Source organism: Peromyscus maniculatus, chromosome 11 (genome assembly GCF_049852395.1).
Source record: "Peromyscus maniculatus bairdii isolate BWxNUB_F1_BW_parent chromosome 11, HU_Pman_BW_mat_3.1, whole genome shotgun sequence".
NCBI classification, from domain to species: domain Eukaryota; kingdom Metazoa; phylum Chordata; class Mammalia; order Rodentia; family Cricetidae; genus Peromyscus; species Peromyscus maniculatus.
The window spans coordinates 91,908,703-91,921,511 of NC_134862.1; the positions used below are offsets into that span (position 1 = coordinate 91,908,703).

General features: G+C 39.7%; 1 protein-coding gene across 8 annotated transcripts in view; it reads right to left on the reverse strand.

Moving 5' to 3' along the window:
- Positions 1 to 12,809, reverse strand: part of Disp1 (dispatched RND transporter family member 1) — a 160,558-nt gene that overhangs the window by 122,269 nt on the left and 25,480 nt on the right. For 2 of the 8 annotated variants that reach the window (XM_076548132.1, XM_042258753.2), the window contains exon 2: positions 8,992 to 9,150. The exons of the other annotated variants lie outside the window; for them this stretch is intronic. The gene's annotated coding sequence lies outside the window, so the exon portion shown is untranslated. The remainder of the gene's footprint in view (positions 1 to 8,991; positions 9,151 to 12,809) is intronic. 8 annotated transcript variants of the gene reach the window in all.

Consider the following 12,809-nt stretch of genomic DNA (forward strand, 5'->3'; position numbering starts at 1 on the left):
GGCAGAAGGATCCTGGCAAGTTCAAAACCATCCAGGGCTTCAGAGTGAGGCAGTCTGGATGAAAATAGACCCTCATAGGCTCATATATTTTGAATGGCCTGGCTCCCAGTTGATGGAACCCTTCGGGAAGGATTAGGAGGTGTGACCCTGTTGGAGGAGGTGTATCACTGGAGACAAGGTTTTTAAGGTTTCAAAAGCCCACACTATTCCCAGGAAGCTCTCTGTGCTTGGTGCTTAGGGATTTGATCTAAGGACTCAGCTTCTGCTCCTGCTCCAGTGTCATGTGCCTGTCTGCTGCCATGCTACCTGCCATGACAGTCATGGACTCATCCTATGAAACTGTACAAAGCTGCCTTGCACAGTGTCTCTTCATGGGAACAGAAAAGTAACTAAGACACTCTTCAAGATGGGATCTGCCCAGCAGGGCTTACTGTGGTATTATAAATCAGTTACTGCCAGAGGGAATGTGATATAGAAGCAAGATCAGCCATCTCGTGATGTCCTGTTCTCACCACCCCTCGGCTTCTCCTGTCACCGTGTTAATAGCACAAAGGCCTTCATCAGACGTGGCTCAACTGTGGGCCTGTAGCCTCCTGAACTATGAACTAAATAAAACTTGTTTCTTAAAAATGATATAGTCTTGAGTGTTCTGTTTTAGCAGCAGGAAATAACTTAAACCCAAGCATGGCACAATTGCCTCACTTACTCATCATCATAAGGACAGTTGATTATATCTATCGCATTCTATCTATTGTATCTATCTCCACAGAGCATTGATGTGTGGAGAAATGAAAACAGTCAAGACACATCAATCTTCCTTCTTCCTAACAACACCCATAGTTTATGCCATATGCACACTACACCAGTGAGCATAAGCAAGACAATCAGAAGGCAACACTTTCAAACACAATAGGCCAAGGGGTGAAAGGGGCAAAATTATAAAAATTATCACCAGAATGATTTCAAAAATCATGCAAAATGATTTGGATTGAGTGACTTTCGTTGGCATAATTCTACAATATGGAACTAAAGAAGATAAATAGACCCAGGTAAATAATTAGCAAGTTCTTCTTTTGTGCAAAGAAAACCAGACTATAGAATTATTCCAAATATGCATATATTAATGAGACTTCCTGCCTTTCCTTGGCAAAGTGAAGGCTTTGGATGTTCTCTAAAATGGCCGTCTCTTATTCTAAGCCCTTCTCTGCCAAGCCAGTTTTCTATCTCTTCTTGTTGTTGTGTGGATGGTGGTTGGTTGGTTTGTCACAGGGTCTCATCATATACTCTGGCTGGGTTGGAACCCTCTTTGTAGACCAAGCCTTGAACTAAGAGCTCTGTTTGACTCTGCCTCCCAAGTACTGTGGTTAGACTGTCTTCTCTCTTCAGTGAGTATTTTATCTTGTAACTCGCTAGATTGTGAAATTATCCTACCTTGACAGATAAATGAGTCATTTTCTTGAAATTTCAAAAAGAGTTGAAACAGCCCAGTTTTAGACAAGTAGAGAACCCCTAAAATGAGTTGAAACTTTAATTCTTGTCCAAATCCAATCCTATTTTTATATTCAAAGTTTGTTTTTAATAATCAAAAACTAAATTTCAGCAAACTGTTGACATGAGGAGTTACTCTAAACCCACTTCACAGTGTCCTAAAGGCCTCACTCAGAACGACAATTATCAGTACAAATCCTACAATAATTGTTCCATTCTGTTCCCTCCACATGGCACAGTGCCATATAATGTATTTTTTTTAATTCAGAAAAACTCAATGTCTTACTCAGAAACAGCTTGAAAAGTTGGCTCATAGCCTATTTGTAACTGATACTAAAGCTTAAATACCTTCTCAGCAAAGTTATACTAACTTCAAAATACCCTGGGATCAACCATTAAAATGTTTTTGTTTCGGTTACAACACTAATGAACACCAAATGCTGGAATGTGTTTTAATGGTCAAGTGCACCAAGGATTTTCTTAAAAGCAAAGCTAGATCCACTGTCCATTACATACCTAAAGGCAGATTAGCCAGGACTGATACAGATACACTTGAAAGATTTAATACTTCAGTGTGCAATCAAGCATACAAAAATTTAACTCAAAAAGCCTGCTCAATTAGTTATATTTTTTCCTATAAAAATACCAAACTCCCACTTTCCAAGCTGTACTCGAAAGCCTCTTTCTTTTATTCTTTGCGCAAGTAACTCTCCCTTCACCCTGATGTCCTCATTCCTACAAAAATGAAGTGATGTCACCAGGTCTAACGGCTCCTTCTTATCCCAAAATAACATAGAAAGTACAATTAGGGTAGGAAAATGAATACCAATTCATCAGGATTATTCAAAATCGGCAAGAACTATGATGGGATTTTAGGAAACAAAGTATTATTTTAAAACTGCAAAGGAGAATAAGCCACTTAGGGCATCTCTGAGGGTTCACACAACATCTAGAAGGTGGCACTCTAAGGGCTGTTCGGGAGCCGTCCCAGGGCCACACCAGATCGCAGCAGGCAGGCAGTACAGCAGAGCCACGGTGGAGACTGCAGGATGACTCCTTTGTCTAATCTTGCTATGCTTTCCTCTTCATGCTAACTGTGGCAGCTCTGGCTCCTGGCCACCCTCACACCCACGACAGGTAGGGCAACCACCATTATCACCTCTCTGTTTCTGATCTTTCATTTTTCCCTTTGTTGTGTCCTGGGATGGCCATTTTGATTTTGCCCGTTGGGGCCTTCATTATGGACTTTCCCAGAACCCAAAGTGTCGATGCTTTCATTTTGTTTATCAATTACTAATCATTCATTTTTGCTGAGATAGTTTTCAGTTCTTGCTTGCTACTTTAACACTGCTCAAGGGGGTTGGCTTTGATTTCTGCCCTTCTTCATTTAGAGGCTCTCCCATCAGGCCTTACTCCCATGTTTCATTCTAGTCTCAGGGCACAGATAACTAAGAATTTACAAGATGTACCATAGACACAGGCCTGTAATCCTAGCTACATAGAAATCTGAGGCAGGAGGATAGAGTTCAAAGGCTTTGCGAGCTACATAACAAATTCAAGCCTAACCTGGGCAACAAGGCAAGAGCCTGTCTCAAAATGTTTTCCACAGTGGAGGTGGGAAGGGCGTAAGGCTCAGGGTAGAGTGCCTGCCCAGTACCAGAAGGCTCTAAATTCACCCCACACTTTAGGGATGGGGCTAAAGACTGACTATGTTATAAAGAAAATGAAAGCTAAAGCTTTAGAGAACTACTTAAGTAGTCTGTCACTTCAAAAGTCACTATCAACTTGCAAAGTGTAGTGACGAGCTGCTGCTGCCTCTCTTCAGACTCTCCCCCAGACTCTTCCACATGGGGCTGATATGTTAGCATGATTTTTAGATGGAGTGTGTACAATAATAAACTATATTTCTTTAGAAGACTGTTTTGTTTTGACAACTTAGATTTACACAGTTTCCTCAATTAGTTAGAATCAATGAGGTTTATCATCCCATTATTAGATACCAATAGAGTATCCTTTAAAGTCCTTTAAAGCAAATGTGTTATTCTATGTTACCATGCAATAACACCTTGGAAAATATAAATATACACAAAACTCTGTCACTATCCAATATTGTTTTTAATCATTGACATAAACAGTTGTTATCAGGTACTCTGTTGTGGAATATTACTTTAAGGTGTGTTACTTTTGTTTATGTTGCATTTGTTTAACTCTATGAACCTGTGTTACTGTGTCTACTACCTAAAACACCTAATGGTCTAATAAAGATCTGAATACCCAATATTGAGGCAGAAGAAAGGATGGGTGGGGCTGGCAGCCAGAGAGAAAATACAGAAGGAGAAATCTGAGAGAAGGAGAGAAGGAGCCAGACAAGGAGGAAGACATCAGGGGTCAGCCACCCAGCTACACAGCAAGCCACAGGGTAAGAGTAAGATTTGCAGAAATAAGAGAACAGGAAAAGCCCAGAGGCCAACGGTAGATGGAATAATTTAAAGTTACAGAGAGCTGGCAAGAAACAAGCCAAGCTAAGGCCGGGCATTCATAATTAAGAATAAACCTCTGTGGGTGATTTACTTGGGAGCTGGGTGGTGGGCCCCCAAAAGAGTAAAAAACAACCAACAACAGTTCTTTATTTGTAGGAGAAGTGGGTGTGGACAAAGGAAAGGGAAAACAAAGTGCTCAGGGTTGGAGAGATGGCTCAGTGGTTCAGAGTATGCACTGCTTTTGCAGAGGACCTGGGTGAGTGTCTACATCCAGATGGTGGTTTACAACCACCTGTAACTCAAGAGCCAGGGGATCCAACACCTTCTTCTGGCTTCCACGGGCTCTTGAACACACACACACAGTGCACATAAACTCACACTGGCACACACACATCACACACAGTAACTGTGGAGGGACACACAGTGCTGCTCACACTATCACACTGCTGGAGCTGACATCACACAAGTCTGCCGCACTGGGTTTTAAACATGACAGTTTGTTTCACAGAGCTCTCTGATCTTAGACATTATTTTCCCCCTTGGGCTTCCTAGAGACTTTGAGCAACCAGAGTATCAGGAAATATCCCAGAAGACACCAAAGGAGAGCTAAAAATAAGAATAAATAAGTGTGAGCCTGAGTGGGTAACAATGCCAAGCTCAAACTCAGCTGTAGTTTGAAGTTTCAGACTTCTTTCTTGAGCCACAGAAATGGGCAAAAACCAAACAACTCCACACCCTCAAATTCAGTGTGATTAGTAGAGTAAAGGCGTTGCTAGACCCTACATTTTCTTGTCAAAATGAATGTCAAAAGCAGTAGTCAAGGGGCTGGAGAGATGGCTCAGAGGTTAAGAGCACTAACTGCTCTCCCAGAGGTCCTGAGTTCAATTCCCAGCAACCACATGGTGGCTCACAACTACCTGTAATGAGATCTGGTATCCTCTTCTGGCCTGCAGTCACATATGCTGTACACATAAATAAATAAATAAATAAATCTTTAAAAAAAAAAAAAAAAAAAAGTAGTAGTCAAAAATGAATAACGTGTCTAAAACACCAGCCCTCCTGATCCTAACTCCCATTCCTCCTCGCTACTGAAAACATATTTAAGACACAAACAACACTTTATCAACAACTAAAAGTTCAAGCACCCAGCAGTTACATATCCCTGACAAATATACACATGGAGGCCGGAGGACAATGAGGTCCTGCTCTATCACTCTCTACCTCATTCCTGTGAAATCTGATGGTTTAAAATTTATTTTTATTTGTGTGTGTGTGTGTGTGTGTGTGTGTGTGTGTGTGTGTGTACACGCATGCGCCATGTGCATACAGATGCCTACAGAGAGCAGAGGAAAGCATTGGATCCCTGAAGCTGGGGACAGGCAGTTGTCCAAGGTGGGTGCTGGGCACTGAACTCAGGTCCTCAGGGAAGGACACCAAGCACGTCTAACACCTGAGCCATTTTGCAGCCTATATCTTATTCCTGTGGAACAGTTTCTCGCTGACGCTGGTGCGAGGCTGGTGCCCAGCAAGCCACAGCAATTCTCCTGTCTCTGCCCGCCACAGAGTTAAGGGCCCACATGCGACCACACCCCGGATTTTAGCATGGTCTGGGGCTCCAAACTCAGGTCCTCATGCTTATGTGACAAGGGCCACTGCTAACTGAGCCAACTCTCCAGCTCCACACTGTGACACTCTGAAATAATGTCAATCTTGACAAACATCAATTTTATCACTAATATACAAACTTCACACGTGTTTATACTAGTTAGAACTCCCATAAAACAGTCTGACTAAGAGGCATGCACAGTAAGTATTACTGCTAGAAAGCTGAGCACTGTAGCCTTCTGGTCACAGGTTTGTCTAAGGGGGTGTCTGCCATGCACAGTGGCTGAGGACATGGACTTTAGAACACGGTGAGCTGTTAACATCTTTGTGCTCAGAGACCGCGTGTATGGAAATGGCAATGGCAGCAACTGCCTCGCGGTTCTTTTATAGAAATTATTTTGAGTGTAAAACAGGCACACCGGGAGCACAGCAGAAATGCTCATTACGTTCCTCTTCATGTGTGCTGAGACAGGGTGTCACTACGGACCAGCTGATTTCAAACTCATCATCTCTCTGCCTTAGTCTCCTGAGAACTGAGATCACAGGAGTGCATCACCATGTCCCATTTAAACAACTAACTATTTATTGTTAGAAGATATTTTAAACTACTTGAAATAATGCTGATAAACTTTTTTAAATGGTCAAATGTGTAGAGAAAGCAAATCAAACATGTTTATAAAAGATTTACAGATAAATGCTATTTATCTCACTTTGTCAACTGGCACACACTTATTTTGTCATTTAAATAATTATTAAGCATATCTTCCATGCCTGGCACTGTGTGGTGTAATGATGTCACATGACAAATAAGGTCAAATCTTACTTTATCTACAAATATCTGCTGAAGATCAGGTACTCTGCTGATGCTTATATTAAAATACTATGTGTATATCTAAGTATTTAATTACAGTCCTGTGCATATTTGCTTAAGATTGTGCCTAAACCTACTACAAGCCCAAGAAGGTGGCTGATGACAGGGAAGAACAAGGATTTCATCACCTTTTCCTTCACTCTTATCCCAGGCCCAGTTCACAGTTAATGACTGTTGGAAATGATAACCTAGCATGAATAGTACTGCCTTCCTTGTGTTTACCAAGTAACTTCCTCCCTCCCGGAAAAACACAGAAATCCTCTTCAGCAGCTGGCCTCCTTCCTCTCAGGCAAATCTACAGCTGCTCAGACCTCTTCAAACTGCCACTGTGTGGATATCACTATCACACATATAACTTCCTTTGAACTTGACTAGTTCAATCTGCCTATACTCACTAGCTTAGATGATTTAAGTATAACACACAAAACTTCAGTCAGTATAAATGGCAAAATAGGATTTAAAAGAAAATTCTTACATAGAAATAAACAGCTTTACATATATTTTAAAAATAGACAGTAATTACCCAAATGACTGTCTTCCTCTTTAGCTCTAAGCAGCTGGATATTCTTAAATTTAAATATTTAGGAAATGAGATAATACATTCCTAGGAAAAGACTCAGACTTCCAGCCTTCTCCATTCCTCGATGGCTAATCCCCTGGGGAAAAAAAATCAGCTGCATCTGTTTGTCTTTGAATTGATTTTTCTTAATTTTTCTTTTGTGGTAAGATACACATAAAACGTATCATCTTAACCCTTTTTAAGCTTAGTCATGTGGAGCACATCCACACTGTTATACAAACAAGCTCTAGGACTTTTGTCTCTCGGAAACTGAAACTCTACACCCATTAAACCTCTCTCAATCATCTTCCTCCCTGACAACCACCGTTCTCCCATCTGTCTCTGTGACTGTGAACCAGACAGTAGACACATACGGCATCTGATTTTTTAAAGACTGCTTACTTGACTTAGTATAATGTTCTCAACCTTCATTTATGCTGCAGAATTGTCTAAATTTCTTCCATTTTAACACTAATGATATTCTACTGTGTGTATTTGTTTTTCCAGCTACCAATCACAGGCACTTTCTTTCACATAACAATTATTATAATGTTGCTATGCACATAGCTACAAATTGATTTTTAAACAATTCGTCAAGAGCTCACGGTAAAAAAAAAAAAATTAGAAAACAGACTCACCATATAGCTTCTAGAAAAGCATGCTGTTTTTCATACAATAAAATTAGTTAGAAACAATGGTAAAGCTTATCTATTTGAGTTGTCACTAAGTTCTATTTCTTCGGCATTCAGGCATGACGTGTACCAGACCACTGAATGGAAATCCCATTTCTAAAATGACTATATAACACTTTATTATGAAGGAGCCTCCACCAGTCTCTTCCCATAACAAACAGTTTCGTGAGAAAGCAGTAAAATAATGGCTGATTTTTCATGAAACATCTTTACAGCCTCACTGACCAGTTCATGTTTCTTTTTTCAATTTTCACTTTTTGAAAGGAAAGCATACCTGTTATTGAGACACATTTAATCACATAATCAATAAGCTGCTTAGAGGTTTAAAGTATCACAGATAAGGATCTTAAGTCTTGTGTAACGCTAGGTAAAGCTTTTCTGTTTGGACAAAGGTGGTGAGGGCATGAGCACCACACATCAGAGCACTTGCTTCCAAGTCTAGAAAAGAGCATGCTATTAAGTGCCAGGAATCCCAAGGCTTCTATTATGTGTTTCAGCACCAGTTCCCATGCCAAGGTGTTGCAATGGTAGAGCATTAGCTAGACTAGCTTACAGCATTATTATTCCCAGAAGACTGCTCAACAGAAAATATCAGAGCTCAGGCCTCAGTTCCCTAATAACCCCTCCCTTTAAGAAGATTCAAGATGGCTTACTGTGCTTTAAATGGCAAATATAATACATACAAAAATCATCTGTTTACAGGAACATTTACATTCACTGTTCCACTAAACAGATGAACTGCAAAATGCTTCTAAGGAGACAAGAAGACACCACTACTGTTTCTTGGAAGAGTTAGACTGGGGATGCTCACAGGGGGAACTTATTTTCCTCCAAAAGTTCAGAGGAGATTTTTAAATTGTGACACTTGTCAGCACCTATATGACTACACAACACAATCTTAATATAAATCCTAGACTATGAGCTCTAGTTAATACTAGCACATCAATTATTAATTCATCGTTTGGAAAAAAACTGTACCATACTAATGCAAAAAATGTTGAAAACAGAAAACTGGGGAGGCAGGGGGTAAGGAGCATAAGGGAAGGTTTTATATATTCCATGCAATTTTTCTGGAAGCATAAAACTAGAAGCCTAAGCAATAAAGTCTACTGGTCAATAAAGATGCAAGAAAACCCAGTAATTTTTATATGTAACAAGTATAATATGTATGTTTTAAAAGAGATGACTTAGTTATTAAAACTCTAATTACAATTATTATAGAGATAATAAGAGCTATATCACTGTAGGACTCTCATTCAGTAAAATATTTCACATTTTCAAAAAAAAAGTTCTCACCTAGAACACACAAGTGCACAATCCACAGAATGAAGAGGCATCGTGAGAGATGATCTGGCAGAGACCGCACAAGGATGATCCGTAGTAGACCTTCATCTCTCCTTTCCATAACCACTCCCTAAGGGATCCTTTGAGGCATTTTTCCCTAGCTGTGCTCACCTATGAAACCCAAATGCCACAATTACTACTACATCATTATAAAGTCACTCTCCTCATACATAATCTAACTTGCCATTTCTTTTCCTATCGGGGCCAAAAATATGTATCTAAACAGCCTGTATAAAATTTAATTGAGGATTCTCTAAATTTTACATAAGAATATACTGCTTTTATTCTCAAGTATAACCTGTCTACAACATGAAATAGTCAATTCAAGGAAGAAATGATAAACATGTCAAATATAGCCTTTTTGGTGTATTAGTAGGTCTAAAGGTTCTCTCAATTAGGCAAATATTATTTCTGCAACAGAAAAACATTTACAACCAATTATTTTCAAACTGGCTTGATCCAAGCACTTAAAGTCTTTTAGGTGACTATATTTTCAATGCTCAAGGACATATGGGTGTGTTTAGGATGTGGATGGAGAATTACAATTAGCTGGGTTCAAATCTCAGCTATCTTCCCTGAGTTTATTCACCAGAGGGTAATTACCTTATTCTCTCAGACTCAGCTGCCATACCCTGAAAATGAGGATACCAGAATCACCAAAGCACAGGTTGTTTTAAGGCTTAAATGAAATAATAATGCTAGCACAGGGGCTGGCATACAATAAACACCAAATAAATGGTAGGTGAGAAAGAGACAGGGGCTGTTACAGTGTGGCCCATGCTGGGCCCATCTAGCTCCTTAGTGGGAAGCAGGAACACTGCCAGTAAGCTGCAGGCACAAAACCTCTTCCACGGGCTTCCTGAGGACAGTAACCATGCCCAACTCATCACACACTAGCTGACAACTAAATGGCTACATAAATATATGGACCATAAAGGTCAGAGAATGCTCCAAGTGCACAGATGCAGTCATGCAAAAAGTCAGGTTCAGAGCAAGAAAAACTCTGAATAGATATAGTATGCTTAAAAATGTACTTAGATGCTGAAGAAAAGAAAATGGTTATAGACAGTCATAGAAAAATAAATAAATACCTTAAAAGTAAAAAACTAAAGTCTTTAAAGAGAGAGTAAAGCAATATAAAAGAAACAAGCCATATAAGGATGGAAAATAGCACACACAGGGCGCCTGGATCCTTATGTTGCTTTGTTGACTTTGAGTTATTTAAATGTTAATAAACAAAATTGACAGCTGCTAAGAGATATTAGATTGTGAAGAAAATTACTGAATAAACCAACCTATATATTTTAAGGATGTCTTAATTTTAGAATGGAAATCAGAAAATATGTTGCACTGGGAAAGAGATTATGCCTTTGTTTCCATAGGAAACAACAAACTATAGATCTCTTCAAAATTAATGAAAATCAGATTTGATCAGGGTAGACCTCCTGAAAATCTTGGCTACAGACATGAAGGAAAAAAACTGCAAGACAGGTGATATATATGCTGATCCCTCAACATGAGAACAGCTCTGAGACTGGATGAGACATGATAAATCTTGTTGGCTATAGAGTCCTCATAACTTATTATTACATGCCATATTCATATGGCATGGATAAAGTGTTGTGGAATATTTGTTTATCTCTGCAAAGATGTGTTGCATTACTATATAAAGATGTGGTGCATTGTTTATTTGCAGAATATCTGTTTAACTATGTAAAGATGTGTTGCATTTGTTTAACTATGTAAAAATGTGTTGCTGTTTTACCTTACCTGCCTAAGGCACCTGATTGGTCTAATAAAAAGTTGAAGGGCCAATAATGAGAGAAGAGGAATAGGCAGAATTGCCACGCAGGGAGAGTAAGTAGGAGGGGAAAATTGGGATTGGGGAAGAAGGGAAAAAGAAACACCAGGGAGATGCCATGGGCCAGCCAGCCAGAAACGGAGGAAGCAGGAAAGTAAGACATAGAGAATGAAAGAAAAGTAAAGAGCCCTGAGGCAAAATGTAAATGAATAGAAACAGGTTATATTAAGTAAAAGAGCTAGTGGGACAAGCCTAAGCTAAGGTCAAGCATTCATAACTAATACTAAGTCTACATGTCTTTATTTGGGAGCTAGTTGGCAGCCCAAAGAAAATTCCAACGACAATAGAAGTTTGATTATACAGTCCTAGCAGACTTATAAAGTTTACAGATGCCTTTTATCTGCTCAAACATAAACAAAAAAAAGTCATCTTTAGCTGACTTGTGCACACCACACATTCCATACTTGTGTTAATATGGATATATATGTTACCTTTAAAAGTTTGTGTTTTTCCAACACACAGACCCTGAGCACAACAATTAATAAATGGGACCTCTCGAAACTGAGAAGCTTTTGCAGGGCAAAAGACACAAGTCAATAAGACAAAAAGACAGCCAACAGAATGGGAAAAGATCTTCACCAACCCCACATCTGACAGAGGATTGATCTCCACAGTATATAAAGAACTCAAGAAACTAGACATCAAAGTACTGAACAGTCCAATTAAAAAATGGGCTAAAGAGCTAAACAGAGAATTCACAAAACAAGAACTACAAATGGCTGAAAGACATTTAAAGAAATGCTCAACATCCTTAATCAGAGAAATGCAAATCAAAACGACTCTGAGATACCACCTTACACCTGTTAAAATAGCTACGATCAAAAACACCAATGACAACCAATGTTGGAGAGGATGCGGAGCAAAGGGAACACTCCTCCACTGTTGGTGGGAATGTAAACTTGTACAACCACTGTGGAAATCAGTATGGTGGTCTCTCAGAAAATTAGGAATCGAACTACCTCAAGACCCAGCCATCCCATTCTTGGGCATATACCCAAGGAATGCTGATTCATACCATAAAGATACATGCTCAGCTATGTTCATAGCAGCACTATTTGTAATAGCCAGAACCTGGAAACAACCTAGATGCCCATCAACGGAAGAATGGATGAAAAAAATGTGGTACATATACACAATGGAGTACTACTCAGCAGAGAAAAACAATGAAAGCATGAAATTTGCAGGCAAATGGATGGAACTAGAAAAAATCATCCTGAGTGAGGTAACCCAAACCCAGAAAGACAGTTATGGTATGTACTCACTCATAGGTGGATTCTAGATATAAAATAAAGAACAATCAGACCACAACCCATAGAACCATAGAGGCTATATATATAGCATGGAGGTCCCTAGGACGACTGTGGCTTATAATAAATTTCAGTTTTACTCAATTGTTGAAAAAAAATAGCCAAATGAATGGAAACACATGAACTATGAACTAAAGGCTGAGGGGCCCCCAGCTGGATCAGGCCCTCTGAATAGGTGAGACAGTTGATTGGCTTGATCAGTTTGGGAGGCTACTAGGCAGTGGGACCAAGTCCTGTGCTCATTGCATGAGTTGGCTGTTTGAAACCTGGAGCTTATGCAGGGACACTTGGCTCAGTCTGGGAGGAAGGGACTGGACCTCCCTGGACTGAGTCTACCAGGTTGATCGCAGTCCTCGGGGGAGGACTTGTCCTGGAGGAGGTGGGAATTGAGGGTAGGCTGGGGGTAAGGGGAGGGGGTGGGAAGGGGGAGAATAGGGGAACCCATGGCTGATATGTAGAACTGAATGGTATTGTAAAATAAAATATATATATATATATATTTTTTTTTTTAAAAAAATGTTTGTGTTTTCAGAAAAAAAGAACCAGACATCAATGAAAACAAGTAGCCCAGGGGATTCAGCCTCTCAGAATGTCTCTGTTGC